The sequence below is a fragment of the Aulonocara stuartgranti genome (assembly GCF_965226115.1).
Source record: "Aulonocara stuartgranti genome assembly, chromosome: 3".
NCBI classification, from domain to species: domain Eukaryota; kingdom Metazoa; phylum Chordata; class Actinopteri; order Cichliformes; family Cichlidae; genus Aulonocara; species Aulonocara stuartgranti.
Genome location: NC_138941.1, coordinates 4,633,495 through 4,651,146, shown reverse-complemented (window position 1 = coordinate 4,651,146; position 17,652 = coordinate 4,633,495). Strand labels below are relative to the sequence as shown.

Here is a 17,652-nt window from a genome sequence, read left to right as displayed (position 1 = left end):
TAAGAAAGAAAAGTATTTCTTTGTGCCCCCCTCTCCCTGTTAATGCCCTACCTGGCCCCCTGGCAACACTTTGCTAGACCCGCCCCTGCACAGTTACCAGCTGTCAGCTACATAAAAAAGGATCCTGGTGTTGTTTGTCTCTCAGAAACAGTTCATAACTTCCCTTCAACTCATTCATGTGACCTAAAAGGTAAACCTGTTTCTCCATCACCTGTTCAGCTCTGATGATTCAGTAAGGACATCTCCTGGTTTCATCTGCATGTTTCCCTCCCACCACATATACAAACCGACATCACCCAGCAAAGTGGGCGATAAATAAATGAGAGAGAAAAGCCGATCAGCTGATCATTGATCAGTTTCATGATTGAAGTAGCAGCAGGAGAGAGAGGAGAGAGAATGGGAGAAGAAGAGGCAGCTGTGCAGCGTAAAGACAGAATAACTCCAGCTTTGTGTCTTTTTCCATTCTAGCTAAAGTCCGGGACAAACTGCGCCTCTTCTCAGCTCAATACGAAACGTGTAATATTTTCTCTGAATGAGGGACCATTCCATTTTTTTAAGGAGCCGTTGGCATGAATAAAATAAAGTTCACTATCAATAACATCATAGCACCCACCCAGCTGTATAAAAACTCCATCAAGCTGGCTAGAACGCAGTACGAGTTATTGCAACTGAGGGTAAAGTCAGCACAACGAAAATAAACTCCACCTAAACTTAGTTTATATCTGACCCAGATAGACTGCAGGTCATAACTTCTTACCTGAAGTTCAGTTCACCTGACACTCGGACTGGCGGCTGCCTCGAGTCTCTCCTCCTGCCTCTCCTTCCCTCATCCACCTGCTGGCCTCTGTGGAAGCCCCGCCATAGCCACCACCAAACAACGGAGTTATTTTTACACATCGACCTGCATCTTATAACTCATAACTCTTATGTTAGCTGCCCTCAGTAGCATACTGTCTGAAATATTCGACGGCTGCAAAAATTCTTTAAGTGTTATTTTTTCCTTGGGATTCTAATTTCACCGAAGTTTACTAAACTCAACAAACTTAATATTACTTACCGGGACATTTATTCTGTCCTCATTTTCTTTCACCGAAAAATTGTTTCCTGCAGTGTTGTCCTTCGTGCTTGGCTCGCCTACCTTTGCTAACGTGATGCGCATAGCGCAGAAGCCGATGCTGCATTCACTTACACTCGGATATCTGAGCTTCACCGTGAAAACATAATCGGACATTTGATATTTGATTGAATTTTATTGTTTTACCTTTGGGGTGGCACCTGGGGTGGCCAGTCTGGTTGGGGGGGTGGCCTGTGCCCCCCCAGGCCACCCCCCCAACCAGACTGGCCACCCCGCTGGACACGCCATTGATTTATGGATATAAAATAGCTAAAAGTATTAACATGCCTCAGAGAAATCACTAATAACACTAAGGGCTGGACGGATTTGATTTGCATTCTTCAAGAAGAGTGTGGTGTCATCAGCTAGCTGGCTGATGATGAGCTCCTTATCAGCTGTGCTGATTCCTTGTATAACAGGTCAAATCTCGGGGTGGAGTCTTAATCATTTTAATTGAGCTATTGCCATTCGTGTACAAGGTTTTGATAGCTTTACAGAAAAATGCCAAATTTTTCCAAAGAGTGGAAAATAAATTGATGTTCAATTGTATCAAAAGCCTTTTAAAAATCCAGGAAGAGAATGAAGCTATAGTCAGATACCAAATCAGAGTAATCAAGTAGATCTAAAACCAGTCTCATGTTCTTAGAAAGGTGTCTGTTTCTCATAAAGCCTGATTGTGTCTCATCGATAATTGTGTCCAAGAACTCTTTCATTCTGTTAGCAAGTACTAAAGCCTTAATCTCATAGTCATCATTGAGCAGACAGATGGGTCTCCAATTATCAATAAGAAGTGTCAGGGTTCGAATTTGAGGAAGAGACAAACGACTGCATGGTCTCAGTAGATGTCAGAATAGTGATTTTATTATACATATGTACATATGGGGAAGATGAGCATCACAAGCCTTTTAGAGCCGATCTCCCCCGAACAAGCATCTCACAAGGCTTTTATTACAATGATGACGTCAAGTCCCATGATAAGTATCAGTCAGTTCTCAGATCTCAGGAAGTTCCCCTCACTCCACAAGTTCTCCTTATAAGGCCTCCAGATGTTTCCACTCAGCCCAGCACTCAGAGAAAACCAGTGTGTGGTGTGTATATCTATTCGTGTCTATTGTGAAAGTATATCTATCAGAAAACTGTCCTCAGACAACCCTCCTATTCTTACTAAGTGTGTGTGTACACATGCATGTGTTATATAAGAGCGTGCATGTACTTTCAAGGCCTGTGTACGTGCAGAACTGAACATAGAACCAAGGCAGGGTCCAGCAAGACCCACAGGCTTCTGAGTGATTACAGAACTGTGAAACAGCTTTAAGCAAATAACATGAATAGTACCGAACAACAATAGACTGATTAAAGTACTGATAATCTGTGTAGATTAATGTTAACATAGATATGGTTCAAAGATTATTCTGTCAACTGGTTCAACAATGGTAAATGATTAATGATTGATACTTCTGATTATAACTGTGATCATAAGAATACAAAATAAAATATCTCCTGGTCACATTCCTCCTCTTTGGGCTGGCTTGCCAGCCCAACTCACACCAGGATGTATTTCCAAACCAAACAAACACGTTATGACACTTATCAATCCCAACGCCTCCGTTGTTTTCCAATTTTCCCACAACCCAGCTGTTCTTTTAGCTTCGGACTCGAGTTTCAGCCTGACACGCTTCAGGCCCCTTTACCACCTCCTCTTGGAGTGAAGAAACGCCCTCGGATTCTTCTTTCTTCGACTTCCGGGGTTAGACCACCCTTCAGTCGCTACACAAATCTGTGTGTTTGTTGTCCGTTGTCACCGCCGTGTCCCCCTTTTTGCCAAAAGCCTCTCGAACCACGTTGGTCTCTGGTGTTCCTAGGTTTCGCCAACCCCTTCCTGGTTATCGCTGTGGTTATGGGATCCATCTTATCAAGGAGCCCCAAGGCCATGACACTTGACCCCAGTTGCTGTGAAGGGTCCCCATATCTCCGTGTCCCCGTCTGGTGTCTGTTCCCTTCTCTGCAAGAGACAGAAAGCCAACAGCTCTCCTGCGCTGGCTCTCCTAACCTAATGTTGTTGACTTTGTTTATTCCAATCCTATGCCATGCTTATGTGTGTAAGCGTGCATGCACTTAACACTCTGCACGTGAAGTCAATAGCTCCAATATATCAATCCGATCCGTTGTCGGATGAAGCTTTTGACCTTCACAGACTAAGTGCCAGCTCCTTATAAGCACATTTGCAATGTGTGTATAAAAATGAACAACAGACCTCAAACAAATTGGGCATTCTTAATTCTAACTTGAGTGTAGTACTCAGTTTCTGATCATCTAATTATGCTTCTCACTCGTTCCCTAAATTGTCTAGAAACCTTTAATTTTGCCATACCTAAATTATTAAAACACAGACCAAATGATAGACCCCCTATATAGCTTTTACCTTTATGAGCACACTTCAATAATGAGCAACAACCTGCAATCTGTACCAAAAAATCTTCATGGTCCCACCTGCAATTAAAGATCAAATGCACTTTATACCTGTTTTAATTCTTCCTTATATAGAACCTCCTCAGTTTCCGGTTAGTTGCGATTAGTCTCAATTAATCGTTCTAGTTGTATTTTGCAATTCAGCTAGAAAGCAAACCTGTTAAAGTAAACAGCTTATTTACAACCACCTGCAAATCATAAGAGTAATAAACGATTCAGCACAACAGACAAGTATCATGTTCAGGATTTCTCCAATCATTAAATCACTATTATTGCCACAATTTGCTTTATTCACCCTTTGGGCAATGTTATTCCAAGAGAGAGAGAGCCCCTAATGGCCAGTTAGTGGGCTCTAGGTCAAACTGTCCCCAAATTTGTTATTTGTTATTATTACTTGTTTTCATGTCACTTGTCTGTTTTCTACTGCACCCCTCTCACCAAAGCAAAGCAAACATTAGCAGCACATTGACCGTAGTCAGCCATCCTCATTCCATAGGTGCTATAAAAACATTTCCTGTAAAAGAATCACAGTTTTCAAGACAGGGTGTGTCTCCCCCAACACTCTCACCAGAATACAGTGTAATAGCATCCCCAACTCCTAACCCATAAACACCGTTTCTTCACACATCCGCCCAGAAATCCTGTAATAGAAAAACATTAAAACTGTAACCCTGTAGGGAAGAAAATGTAAATGGTAACGCTGCGCAGTTACCTCTGTAAGCAACACAAGACACAAAAATGGCATTTACAGGTTCACTCATCCTCGAATATTTTGTCATCCTTCTACTCCTGTAAAAAGAAACACACATAAATTCATCCACCCTTTTATCCTATCTAGGTGGAGGTGGTTAACCTTGAGTCATGGTCAAGTCTTGTCATCTTTTACCAGTCAGTCCGTTTGTTTTTATTCCCAGTCTTTCATCCATTCATCCATTCTTTGCTGATAGTGAAACCTGTCGTCGCATTTAGTTTCCACACTCAGCAAAATGACGTCATCTCAAAAAGAAAACAAGAACTTGAATTTGGATTACCTCGCTGAATCCTTTTTTAAACAGGGACTCTCGTTTCTAATTGTCCCCACAAGTGTTTCCTCCAGAACCCATTTCAATGCGGAGAAACTCACTTACAACAATTTTCTCGCCGACGTGTAATGCTTGTAATTTCCGATGTGCAGATCTGCTTAAAGAAAAGATTCACAAACAAAAATCAGTGCACTGTTCAAAATATAAAACAAAATAAAATGAAAAATAACAAAAACAAAATGCAGACGCCCGGGTCTTGAGACTTGTCACTGAATATTCTTCCCATCAATAAAAATACCCACCTAAACCTACACAGAGTCAAATCAACACCACCTCAACCTTTTCATATTCCTAAACCTATATGTTTTGCGTTCGTGAAACAACATTGAACCATTAAGTAATTTGAGCTCTTGAAATGTTTTAATTCTCTTAATTCTGCCAGTTTATTTCCACACTTATTCAATGACTTTTATTCAACTGCTACTTGGTCACTCGAATTTTACCTGTTCAAATTGCCTAGGGTTCAACACAGTCTAGATCCCCGTTATCATGAAACTTGAACGGTGTACGATGATTTACTTACAGTAATTTAGAATCATCACTCAACCTAGCTCTACTACTGGCACTGCGTGACTTTTCTCACACTGGAAACCAGAATTTAGTACAGAACTTTAATGCCTCAGGCAATCGTGCTCAAGGGCTGTCCCCCCTTCTCTTCTTCTTTGTCCGTGTGTTCCTCCTTTATTAAATCTCCATCACAATGACGTGGCGCTCTGAAATAAGACTCACACTGTTAATTCCTCGTTTTCACTCTGCACCACTGCTCAGAGTGTTTTCTTTTCTTTTTAGTGTACAGTAAACAATTAAGTCGAGGCCTTAAGCCCCAGATATCTCGCACAGGCATCGTTTTCATAACCAAACCGCTCTGGACTCTGCTCCCCAGACCACACAAATGCCCTCTGGGCTTATTATTATAGCATATTCTATATTTGACTTTGTTGTGTGCAGCATTGAGCCTTTGTCAGTAAAGCATTCTTCATTGCAGCAGCTGGAGCATTGTGTGTCACTTCTTAGTAAATTAAATCAACATTTTGATTTTAGTGCATGGGTATGTATCAGTTTTCACTCCCTCAACGAGTGCATAAGTGTTCATGTGTGTGTTTCTCTTCATTCTAAGTAGGCGCATGCAGAAGTGTGTGTTCGTGTGTTGGTGTATGTTTGTGTTCATCACCTTCCTGTTCTGTAGTTTAGGTAAACCAGCGGCCTGAAGCATGGCCTAGGGTCCTCCCCTCCTCTTAGGGTCTGTTTTCATCCGTTGTTGCAGCTGCCTGCATCTTCTCCTTGTAACTTGACCCTTTTGCTTCTGTAGCTCTTTCAGGGTTTACTGACGACCTCCTGCTCCAGCAAGCTTCCGCCTGATTTCAAGTCCTGTACGTGAAACTCCACATCTGACTGATGAGTTCCATTAGCAGCCAGCTCCTCCGGAGCCATGCTCAGTTTCTGCTCTGATGCCTTAAGCTCTTACTGAGGGCAAAAACCTCAGAGTCTTTTCCTTCCACGTCAGATCAGAGTCTATTTATGTTGTCTTTCCTTTGCTCCACGGCCTTCTGAAGCTCTGCTGTTCGGCTCTTCTCAGAGGTCAGCATTCTTTTGCTCACCCTCCCTTTTCCTCCGGGCTTAATGCGCGTCTCGTCACAGCTCTGTCAGCTGACGCAGCCTGGGAATTTCCCCCGTGTAGTGAAACGGGCTTTAGGTTTAGTGCTCTCCGTCTCTACTGCATGAGATCGCTTTTTTGCAGCACTATTGACATCCTCAAGTTGTTGTTGTGAGTCCAGCTGCTGTGGCCTTCAGGGGTCAAAGGGTCAAAGATGGTCGCGGAGAGGGCAACGATGGTAGAGGGGAGGGTAGGAGTCCAGGTCAGCTTCGGCTTTCAGAAAAAACAAAAACAAACAAAACAGGCGAACAGGAAAATGATGTTGTGTTGGCTGTGTTGTGTTGGCTGTGTTATCCAGAGAGGCGAGAAACAACGAGGTCTCCTTTCCCCCCTTTTTGTTTTTTCTCACCACATAATCAACTCATAACCCCCCAAGTTGACAGGACAACACAGGTACGTGTTAAAATTCTTAGATCCTGTTTAGAAACCTAAAAAGGAATTTTCTCCCATTCAGTAGTCATTTGTCTCAAACAATCAACAAAAACATATCCCAATTTAACCACTAAATTTGTCGTATCCTCACTTAATCATCAGACCAGTGTCTTTGTCTTTTCACGTTAAGTTGTCGTCCTGCAACCCAGAGAGTCTATTTGTCAGTAGTGGATAAACTATATCATTTAAAAACAGGTGTATGTTAAGTGTCGCTACTTTAATCTTCCATGTACGTGCACATGTATGTAAGCTGTTTCTTCATTGCATGTATGGGTACGTCTGTATATAGAATGGAATAGAATTCCACTTTATTGTCATTGCACATGCACAGGTACAGGGCAACGAAATGCAGTGTATGGGTTAATTTAACTTTTTCTCAAATGAGGCATTTCTCTAACACGCACATGTGTCTATTCCTCACACTTCTCATACCTTTCTCTGGTTGTGTGTGGTTTTATTTGTTTCGGTCATTTACCAGGAACATCTTTTCCTTTTCTCCATGTCTTCCGCCAGAGGTTAACACTGGTGAGATTCAGGGACACAGCACCCAGAGCAGTTCAGCGAGAAAAACCTGCCTAAAACTACATTCCCTCTTTTTTTTTTTTTTTTTTTTTTCCGGGAGGGGTGGGGACAACTCTGGTGTCCAGCCGTGAATTTTTAGCCAAAGCTTGGCCCGTCTTCTGCTGCCGTACTCAGGTTTCCAGGTTAAGAAAAAACACCTGTATGAAGACACTAAACATACATTTAGTATTTGTATAAACATAACTGCCTAAATTATTGAACTCTTGAGGAGGGTTGATTTCAGAATCAGAATCAAAATCAAAAACTTTATTGTCATTGTCATGAGACCAACGAAATTAAGAATGGTCCCCGATCATTGCATCATCCCTAGCAATATCAAAATATAAACAAAACAATAAAATTCAATAAATAAAATAGATAGAATACTTAACATACTAAGTATTCCCACAGTCATGCTTCAGACCATGCATAGATTAACACAAGAGTGGCATGGTGGACATTTTGTAGTATTCAGATGTGTTATTGCAGTTGGATAACAGCTGTGTTTGAGTCTATTAGTCCTTGCTCTGATTGCCCTGTACCGTCTGTCTTAGGGCAACAGTTCGAACAGGGAGTGGCCAGGATGTGAGGTGTCTTTCATGATGTTTTGGGCCTTTTTAAAACAGTGGGCGTTGTTTGACTCTTTACTACTTTAAACCCCACCATAACAATTTCTCACTCACAAACTTCTATGCATCCATTTAAACATGCGAAGGCAGCACAAATTCACACTCATACCCCTACAGCAAAGCTTTAACATAACCACAATGCAACTCCTCCCTTAAACGGGAGAAATCACCCTGAATCAACCAACTCTATATAAAACGTCAAACAAAGATAAACCACAAACATTTCTACACTTCTGTGTCTTCCACGCAGCACAATAGGCAGAAAAACACCAATTACTCACAGTCTATTGAATTTATACTTAACATCACAACAAAAGAAAAACCTGCTCTTTTCACAACTCTCACAGCTAAAGTCGCCAACTCCAAAACCACAGAATTAAATCAATATAGTCAAAACTCTTACCCAGAGCCTCTGAAATAATAAAAAATCACCAAATACTCGGTTACTCTTTTCACTCGCTCCTTCCCACTCCCTTCTTCCTCATACAGCATACACGCTCGCTCCCGCGGACCCACTCGGCCCCGCGGGCTCACTCGGCCCCCACCTTTTTTCTCTCACAGAGACAGAGAGAGACCCTTTTCCTTTTTTATTTTTCTCCAGCACACATACACACACAGAATCCCAACTGAGAGAAAGAGGGAGAGAAGAGAAAAGATTTTTACTAGAGATGAAGTCTTTAGCCGGAGTTTCAGATCTAACAGATTTATACAACTTATTTACACACACCGGTAATTTATAATCTATATACACACGGGCCCGCATAGACGTCATATGCCACAAGAGGTTACACCTAACTTTTTGACTAATTTAAAAGCACCTATAGCCCAGGCCTAGCCTTGCTGGTCAATACACGCCTCGGGAACGCCCTCCCGATAGCGCTCGAATTCCTAAGAAAACACCATATGCCAGAACAACTTTATCTCACTTCTCTATTTCTCTGCTGGTGTTCCTAAATCTTTGACTAATTTAAAAGCATCTTTCAGCCCAGAGCCCGGCTCTTGCTGATCAATTACCGTTTCAAGTACGCCGCCTTGAAGAACGGTCAAATTACTAAATTCTAATTACTTTTAAAACTACTTCCCCGCCAGGAAAACACGGAGCTCCACCGGCCACGTGACACATCACAGTTCACGCTTTTGGCTTTACTTAAAGCTCAGTGTGCCCAACGTTTAGATAGGATGCAGCCAGGTCTAACCTTCTTAATCAATCAATGCAGTAGAAGGCAATCACTCATAGATTACCTGGCCAATTAACCGGGAGTCCCAAGTCCCCAGCGGGAGGCCAAAACCGGGCAAAAGCCTAACCACGCGTCCGCGGTCAGGTGTCAGCGCCACCTGCTGAACAACTGCATTCTTAGAGAGCCTAGCTTCTCAGTCCTAAACGAATTTACTTGTTTTAAACGCCTCACTGTTGGACCCCTGCCATCCAGTTTCATTTATCTGAAGCCCGAGACCGTCTCTGCTACCCAATTAAAACCAAATTATCCCTACACTACCGATTGACTGGCTGGCATTCCCAGTCAACCCACATTTAACCTCTTAAACCGTATTTATTTGTTTCCACACACCTTAAACCGTATTAACTTAAACACATAACTTCTTAACTCAAAATTCACCCCCAAAATGAACAGCAATGAATTTAGTCAGACTACTATGCCCTATTTTAAAACTAATTAGTCAAGATCACTATGGACCAACGCCAGAAACCCAGACCGAGTGAATATTATTTAATTAAATTTAGTTTTAACTTCCAATATAGCGCCTTTGGATAAAAATCAACAGGTGGCACTCACCTTTTCTTATGTCGCCTGGCGTCACTCAGATAGGCTGCTGGCCTCCGCCCCTGTTTGTCACCCACACGATAGCTGCAAGCTCCCTTCCTCCCCAACCGGAGTTTCGGCACCAAGTTGTTGCGTCTGGTTCAGTTTGGGTAAGAAGGAAAAACAGCCGAGTCCGTGTAGGTGACAAACATAGTGATTTTATTACACACTTCTAAGACAGAAGCATGGGAAGACAAGCGTACAGCCACAGATCTCCAAAGAGTGGACAGCTCCCCCTCCTTATATAAGCCATGATGACGTCACACAGTCAGACCTTACTGGAAATGATAACAGTTTGGGCCTGTTCAGAGAGTTTACCTAATGTGGACATCAACTGCCAGTTGTTAGAGAAAAACAAGTGTGTAGTACATTGTGCATTTTGTGAAAGTGTATCTATCAGAAAACTGTCCTCAGACGACCCTCCTATTATTACTAAGTGTGTAGGTGAACGTGCGTGTGTGTTACATAAGTGCGTGCATGTGATTACAGGCCGGCGTACGTGCAGAACTACACGCAGGCGGGCCGGGCCCAACAGGACTGGTGGGTCTGACTGGTGTGACTGCACTAAAGTGCAACAACTTTATATAAACAGTCAGTGTGCATTAATATTTGCTCAGAGTAACACAGATATAATTAAAAGATTATACTGTCAACAGATTCAACAATGGTAAATGATTAATGATTGATACTTCTGATTCTAACTGTGATCATAAGAATACAAAATAAAATATCTCCTGGTCACAATGTCCACCTCCACTGAAGATCTCAGTCACTGTGAAACATAGAAAGCTGCTTGTGTGGCCTCTGCCTCACATGTAGATACAGCTACAGGTTTCTCTGTCAGTCAGACTGAAACAGTGTCCTGATGCTGCATCATTCAGCTCTGTGCCCCAGTCAGCATCACTGGGAGCTACCAGTGTTTCTGCCCTTTTCCTGTAACACTACACTCAGCACAGGCTCAGCTGGTATCCAGTGTTGGACTTTGGCTTCAGCTGCTGTGATAGATCCTCTAACATAGATCAGCTCTGATACATGTTGTTAGATAAGTGCAGCTGCTGTCATGTCCTGATGTTTCTCTGGCTCAGCAGCTTCTCCATCAGAGGTTCACATGGAGCTGATCCAGTATCTCCAGTAACTGTGTTCTGTGCCTCACTGGTTCATCCTTCTGTCTGTGTGACGTCAGTCAGATGTTGAAGTTAAACTCTGTAATCTTCACTGTGTCACAGAGTTCAGTGAGTCCCGTTATTCACAGTATCAATCAGATCATCAGAGAACAGCTGATCAGCAATCAGTGGTGCCAACAGCGCCTCCTGTGGTGAGAGGATGCAATAATGCAATGTAGCATTTTTCCACTCAACACTTGCAGTCATGGAAACTGTCTGTTGGATCTGTGTGACGTTGCTTTCTTGGTTAGAGTTCCTCACAAATGTCCAGATGATTCTTCTAATGAGGCGTCGACCATGTTTGCAGCTCTTTGGAAGAAAACGTCGCCCTTTGCCATCCTTACTTTTCTTTGACTTCTTCAAATGCAGCTGAACTCCAGCTGGTATTTTCTTGGACTTTGCAGCTGTTTCTGGTCATCAGTTCATTCCTGCAAACCTCTGAAGCTGAACAACAATGATGCTGCATTGCTGGCTGATCCCAAAAGGTTGATTCTGTTCATCTGGACCTTTTCAGAAACGTTTGCTCACTGATCAGGTGACTTCTTCAGTCTCAGCTGACTGCAGCTTTACAACCTTACAAACAGCACATTTGCACAATGACTGAAAGCAGCAGCACCTGATATATATGATACTAATATAATACATATACATATATAATCCATACTAATGATGAAGGAACTGAGCTCACAGTCCATTGTTCATTCAGTGAACTACTTAGTTTATTTTGGGCCTCAGAAATGCTCACTCTGTTTGTACATCACTGTCAGCAATAGACTCATTCTGCTGTGTGGACAGGAACACATGTGACATCACTTCCTGTTTGTTTGTGACTGAAGAAGTTTACAAGGAATCATTTAGAAGAGTTTCAAACATCAACTGATTGAATCCATGAATCTGAAAACGTGTTTGTGAGTGAAAGAGACAGACATGTACAGACTGAACTATCTGTTCAACAGTCAGAGTGTTTCTGTAACAGGAGACACTCTTTACACTCCACTCAGCACAGGGACACTGAGGAACCAGGAGACCAGGGAAACATAAACCCAGGATAAAGAGTTTGAGTGAATGTGGTGTTGAAGGTGTGGAGGTGGATCAGAGTGTCAGAGGAGACTCTGTAGAAGGACAGAGTGCCAGCAGGACAGTCCACATACACTGCTGCTCTGTTAGAGACAGAGGAGGAGGAGGAGGAGGAGGAGGAGATGGATGTTGATCTGTTATTGTGCCTGACAGAATCAGGACCATCATCAGAGCAGAACAGACTCCAGGACTGATCATTGTTTCCAAACACACAGTCATCACTGCCTCCTTTTCCTTCTGATGCTTCTGTAACTCACTGATATATAAACGCTTCCTCTCCACTCGACCTCCCAGTAACAGCGACCAGTCAGACCATTTCTACACAGCAGCTGAGGATAAACATCAAATCTGTCTGGATGATCAGGATATGACTGAACCTCCTCCACACAATGTGCCTCAATGTTATTGATATTATTATTATCATTATTATATAATAATAAAACCTTTATAATAAAACCACTAAAAACCTTTATTCTAGCGCAACTTGTAAGCGAACTTGACTTTCAAAATAAAAGCACAAAGCACCAAAACGTTGACTACAAAAAACAAACAGTAATGTACAGCTTAAACAATTTACAATCATGACATAGATCTTGACAAGATAAAGAAATAATCCAAATTATATACAATGTCATCATGCCAACAGTTACAACATCGATGGAGGATCTGTGTAAGCGCTGAGGATCGTCCTGATGGACAGAACAGAAGGAGAGTGAGACAAGTGAAGATATACTAAACAACACTGTGACATGAACTGAGCCACACACAGTTTGATTCACAGGTGATTGACACATTATTTGACCACAAGTGTCTGTGAAGGTTCTCAGTCATCCAGGTCATCGTAGTCAAAGGAGCCTCTTTGCTGACTTAAAGTCAGCAAAGAGGCACAGAAAAGAAGATCAGACACCAGCGAGGGAGGATAAGAAAGACAGACGCAACAACATTGTCATCCCCTATGTAGCCGGTGTATCAGAAAAACTCAGGAGAGTTTTCTCCAAGCATGACATCCCAGTGCATTTCAGACCCAGCAACACACTCAGACACAAACTGGTTCACCCGAAAGACAAAACGCCAAAACACAAACTTAACAACGTGGTGTATGCTGTACAGTGCAGTGAGGAATGCCCAGACCTCTACATCGGAGAGACCAAACAGCCACTTCACAAGCGCATGGCACAACATAGAAGAGCCACCTCCACAGGACAAGACTCAGCAGTCCATCTGCATCTTAAGGATAAAGGACACTCTTTCGAGAATGCCAATGTTCACATTTTGGACAGAGAGGACAGATGGTTTGAAAGAGGAGTGAAAGAAGCATCTATGTCCACTGTGAGCGACCATCTTTGAACAGAGGCGGGGTTTACGACACCAACTCTCTGCCATCTATAATCCAGTTTTGAGATCCCTTCCCAGACGCCTTAACGCCCACTCACATCCTGGGCCATCTGACCTCAGGAATTCGCATGATAAGGTGCGGCCAGATTTCACAATGAACACACCCGAAACTCTGGCTGATTGGAGCCCACACCCAGTTTCACACCTTGGCTCAGGCGATTAGAGGATCATCAGGGGGTCCTTTTGTCCCTCTGTGGGGGGTCACTCCCACATGAAATCATGGATGGTGGTCCTGACATGAAGGAAGAGAAAGTTACAGGTTGCATCCTTTGACTTTGTCTCCGTGCCTTTGGGCGATTTTCAGAAGGACAGATGTTTCTGTTCAATTCTTAAATCAATGTTTTCAAACACAAACACTATTTTAAAGCTTCTAGAGAGTAAAATATTAATGATAATTATAATAACAATAATAAAAACAAAAGCTCTCAGATCCATCAAACCAAGCAGCAGAAAGAACAATAACTGAAGAGAAAACTTTAACCTTGTAGACTTCATTATGTTCCAGCTGCTCTACAGACGCTGTGACCTCGAACTTAAGCAGGTCGTAAAGTATGTGCAGCTCAATAACTTCATAATCAGACCCTGTGGTATTTAGGCAGCAGAACAACTAAGAATAACAACTACAAATAATGTTTTTAGGTTTCTGTTGTACTGCAAGGTTCTGTACAGGAGAACCAAACCAAGAGCAAATATTACGTCTCATTTACACCTGAGCACGAAGAGCCATCAACATTTAGCAAATTGAATCATCTTTGTTTAGATGCAAGAAGAATCATATAGAAATGAAAAAGTAGAAATAGAAATCCAGAGCAAAGATATCCTCTAATTCAGCGTAGCACATGTGCAGCTGCTGCGATTCACGTAAGCATTCGGCTCGTCGCTGTTGCAGATTTTTCTCTCGCTGTTCTGGCTCACAGCGCTGCAAACACAAAAATAAATATCCCCAAAGGTGTGAAAGGGAGCTAATTAGTAAGAGTATTGTTACTCTCCGCAGGAGTAGTCCAGCAGTAGAAATCAGTACAATAACAAGGTGTGTAACATCTAGCAGGGTGACAGAAAAACCCAGGGTAACTTCTAAGGACCTCAACGTCTCTCTCACATTGTGTTTTTTAAACATGCTTCCATTTGTCACTTCAGTCTTTACTCTGAAATACAGGAAGAGAAATCATGGCTGAAACAATTTCTCATGAAACCAGGGGTGTGGTCCAACAGTCAGTTTGGTGAGGAAGGTTCCTAACTGAGAGAAGTGACCCAGAAGTATCTGTGTAGCAGCCACAATGAATCCAGATCATGAGCTTTATTAACTGATCAAAGTCTCTTCTTTCATCTTCTGTATCATTCAGTTTGCATTGGTAATGCCCATTATTGTAATGCTTTTTTAAGACCAGCAAAACTTTATTTCACTTTGGGTTAGCTGGGATAAGTGATGGATGGCGGGAATTTTACTTCAGCCACAGAAATCCTAAACAGGAAGGAGGAGCAGAGTTACAGTGGATCACTATCCAGCAGGGAAACAAGGTTTATTTCAATTTCTTGGCCATGAGTGAGATTTACTGAGTGGGCAAATTAGGGAGACGACACCATCAGATCCCGAGCCCTCCATGTGTTAATCAAGAGACGGCTGCTGTGCTACATCCATAAATAATGAATAAATTAGGAGCTAAAGCTGAAAGGACAGTTTATTTGTACCATCTTCACGTGAACACATTCAAGAACATCACAGATGAAGAAACATTAAAAACTTCCACACTACATAAAGCAAGAAAAATAGTTTTTCTTTCAGGTGGTTTCAGAAAAACAGAAACATCAAACATCTCCAAGACTCTCTTTGAAAGAACTAAAAACCTTTGTTCTCATGGTCCAATCATGAGTGAACGATGAAGCCTTGTGTGCTAAAACATGTCAGAGTTTTAAAGGTTAAACATGAGTTTCCAAAACGTAAAGCTGGAGAACAATGAACTATTTGACTGAGTTTCAATCATTTACAGACGAGCAAAACCAGGACAGAGAAAAAACGACAAAACTGACTCAGTAAAACAACAGAAAAGAAGATCCCATGTAGATCTGTATTATGTAGAAGTTCAGCCCAGCAACCAGTTCAGTTCAACACAAGTTTAGATGATTCTATCTGAACTCTGTGGAGCCTGATCTCAATCTTTTTGAGTCTGACCAGAGGAAACCAGATGATCTTTCTGTGTCTTCAGATTCACTGTGATCCAGTGATGGGAGTGATTTCAGCCCTGAGTGATCGCGCTGATGTTTGCACAGAGCAGACAATGAGGTGAATGTTTGGGCACATTGGTAACAGTGAAACAGTTTATTAGTAACATGGGATCGTTTGTGTGCAGAGTATGAACTGAGATTCCTGAAGCTCTTGTCACACTGGTCACAGCTGTAGTTTCCTTCCATGTGTGCACGTTCATGAATGTTACGACTACCTGATTGTGAGAAGCTTCTCTCACAGTGTCTGCACTTGTGTGGTTTCTCTCCTGTGTGGACTCGTTTGTGTGATTTAAGCTGACCTGCAGTGGTGAAGGATGACCCACACTGATCACAGAGGTGCTTTTTAACCCCACTGTGAATCAGTTCATGTCGTTTTAAATCACTTGGTGTGGTGAAGCTTCTCCCACATTCTTTGCAGTATTTCAGTTTGTCTCCAGTGTGTCTACGTTGATGTACTTTTAGGGTCTTTTGCCGACTGAAAGTTTTTCCACAGAGGTCACAATGAAAGTCTTTCCCACCACCACAGTGATGACAGGGTTGAGAACTGGATCCATCTATGTCGCTCTGCTTCTAAACAAAGACACAAAGACAGTGTAAGTCAGTCCTTCAACATTTGTATCCTGAACGTCGCCTGAAATAAAGAGCATCTCTGCAGACGTCCAACTACATTTGACTGTTTCAGTTAACACACTCAGTTTACTGGTCTGCAATAACTACAATACTACCACCATAATACTACAGTAATACTAAAATCATAACTGAAAGGAAAATCTGAATAATCACTCAGAGCTGCTTTTCCATGCAGTAGAATTGCTAACATGCTAACACAGTTTAATGAGCAGAGTTGTTCCAAACAGTCAGGCTAAAATGACAACAATATAAATACATACCTCACAGTAGCTGCACTTGTAGAGTCTCTTTCTGGTGTGGATCTGTTGGTGTAGTCTCAGGTCATGTGGAGATTTAAAAGTCTTCTCACACAGGTCACATTGATAAGGTCTCTCCTCAGTGTGGGTAAACATGTGTCGTTGTAACTGTGCGTCTGTTGTAAAGTATTTGCCACACTGTTCACAGCAGTACACATCATGTCTGGTGTGAATGCGTAGGTGTGTATTTCGGCTCCCTCTCTGGCTGAAAGTTTTTCCACAGATGTCACAGCTGTATGGCTTAATTCCAGAGTGAGTAACTAGATGCTTCTGTAAGTGGCTACTGTGAGTAAAAGCTCTGCCACACTGATCACAGCTGTACGCTTTAACTCCACTGTGGATGAGTTGGTGTGTTTTTAGGGAACGCTTCAAGGAAAAAGACTTTCCACACAAGTCACAGCTGAACGGTCTCTCTCCAGTGTGGATGACCTGATGCTGTTTTAGTGAAGCCTTCAGAGTAAACTCCATCCCACACTCGTCACAGCTGTATGCCTTAATTCCAGAGTGGGTAACTAGATGACTCTGTAAGTGGCTACTGTGAGTAAAAGCTCTGCCACACTGATCACAGCTGTACGCTTTAACTCCACTGTGGATGAGTTGGTGTTTTTTTAGGGAACCCTTCCTGGAAAAAGAATTTCCACACAAGTCACAGCTGAACGGTCTCTCTCCAGTGTGGATGACCTGATGCTGTTTTAGTTTAGCCCTCACAGTAAAACCCTTCCCACACTCGTCACAGCTGTATGCCTTAATTTTAGAGTGGGTAACTAGATGACTCTGTAAGTGGCTACTGTGAGTAAAAGCTCTGCCACACTGATCACAGCTGTACGCTTTAACTCCACTGTGGATGAGTTGGTGTCTTTTTAGGGAACGCTTGAAGGAAAAAGACTTTCCACACAAGTCACAGCTGAACGGTCTCTCTCCAGTGTGGATGACCTGATGCTGTTTTAGTTTAGCCTGCTCAGTAAAAGCCTTCCCACACTCGTCACAGGTGTGTTTTTTCTCTCCCTTTCTTCTGTGAGGTTTGTCGGCCTCCTGAGAGCGCTGACTTCTGGCTCCATGTTGGTCCTGCAGTGACAGAGATACAAACAGAGGCAGTGAGTGAAATGC

General features: G+C 42.4%; 4 long non-coding RNA genes across 7 annotated transcripts in view; 1 reads left to right on the top strand and 3 right to left on the bottom strand.

Annotated features, from left to right (window-relative positions):
- The window catches only part of LOC309702456, a 224,987-nt gene extending 218,042 nt beyond the window's left edge, over positions 1 to 6,945 (top strand). The window contains exon 2 of the long non-coding RNA XR_014275506.1: positions 6,244 to 6,945. This is a non-coding gene — a long non-coding RNA (uncharacterized lncRNA). The remainder of the gene's footprint in view (positions 1 to 6,243) is intronic.
- The window catches only part of LOC309702436, a 229,237-nt gene extending 219,513 nt beyond the window's left edge, over positions 1 to 9,724 (bottom strand). Inside the window, exon 1 of one of the 4 annotated variants that reach the window (XR_014275474.1) lies at positions 8,265 to 9,724. This is a non-coding gene — a long non-coding RNA (uncharacterized lncRNA). The other 3 variants (XR_014275475.1, XR_014275476.1, XR_014275477.1) reach the window with 3 other exon arrangements.
- On the bottom strand, positions 1,954 to 6,237 carry LOC309702448. The gene is made up of 2 exons (XR_014275490.1): positions 3,772 to 6,237; positions 1,954 to 3,604 (listed from the first exon to the last, which is right to left on the bottom strand). It is a non-coding gene; the product is annotated as an uncharacterized lncRNA (long non-coding RNA).
- On the bottom strand, positions 6,444 to 7,326 carry LOC309702463. Its single transcript, XR_014275516.1, has 2 exons — positions 7,227 to 7,326; positions 6,444 to 6,532 (listed from the first exon to the last, which is right to left on the bottom strand). It is a non-coding gene; the product is annotated as an uncharacterized lncRNA (long non-coding RNA).
- Positions 9,725 to 17,652: the final 7,928 nt, after the last annotated feature.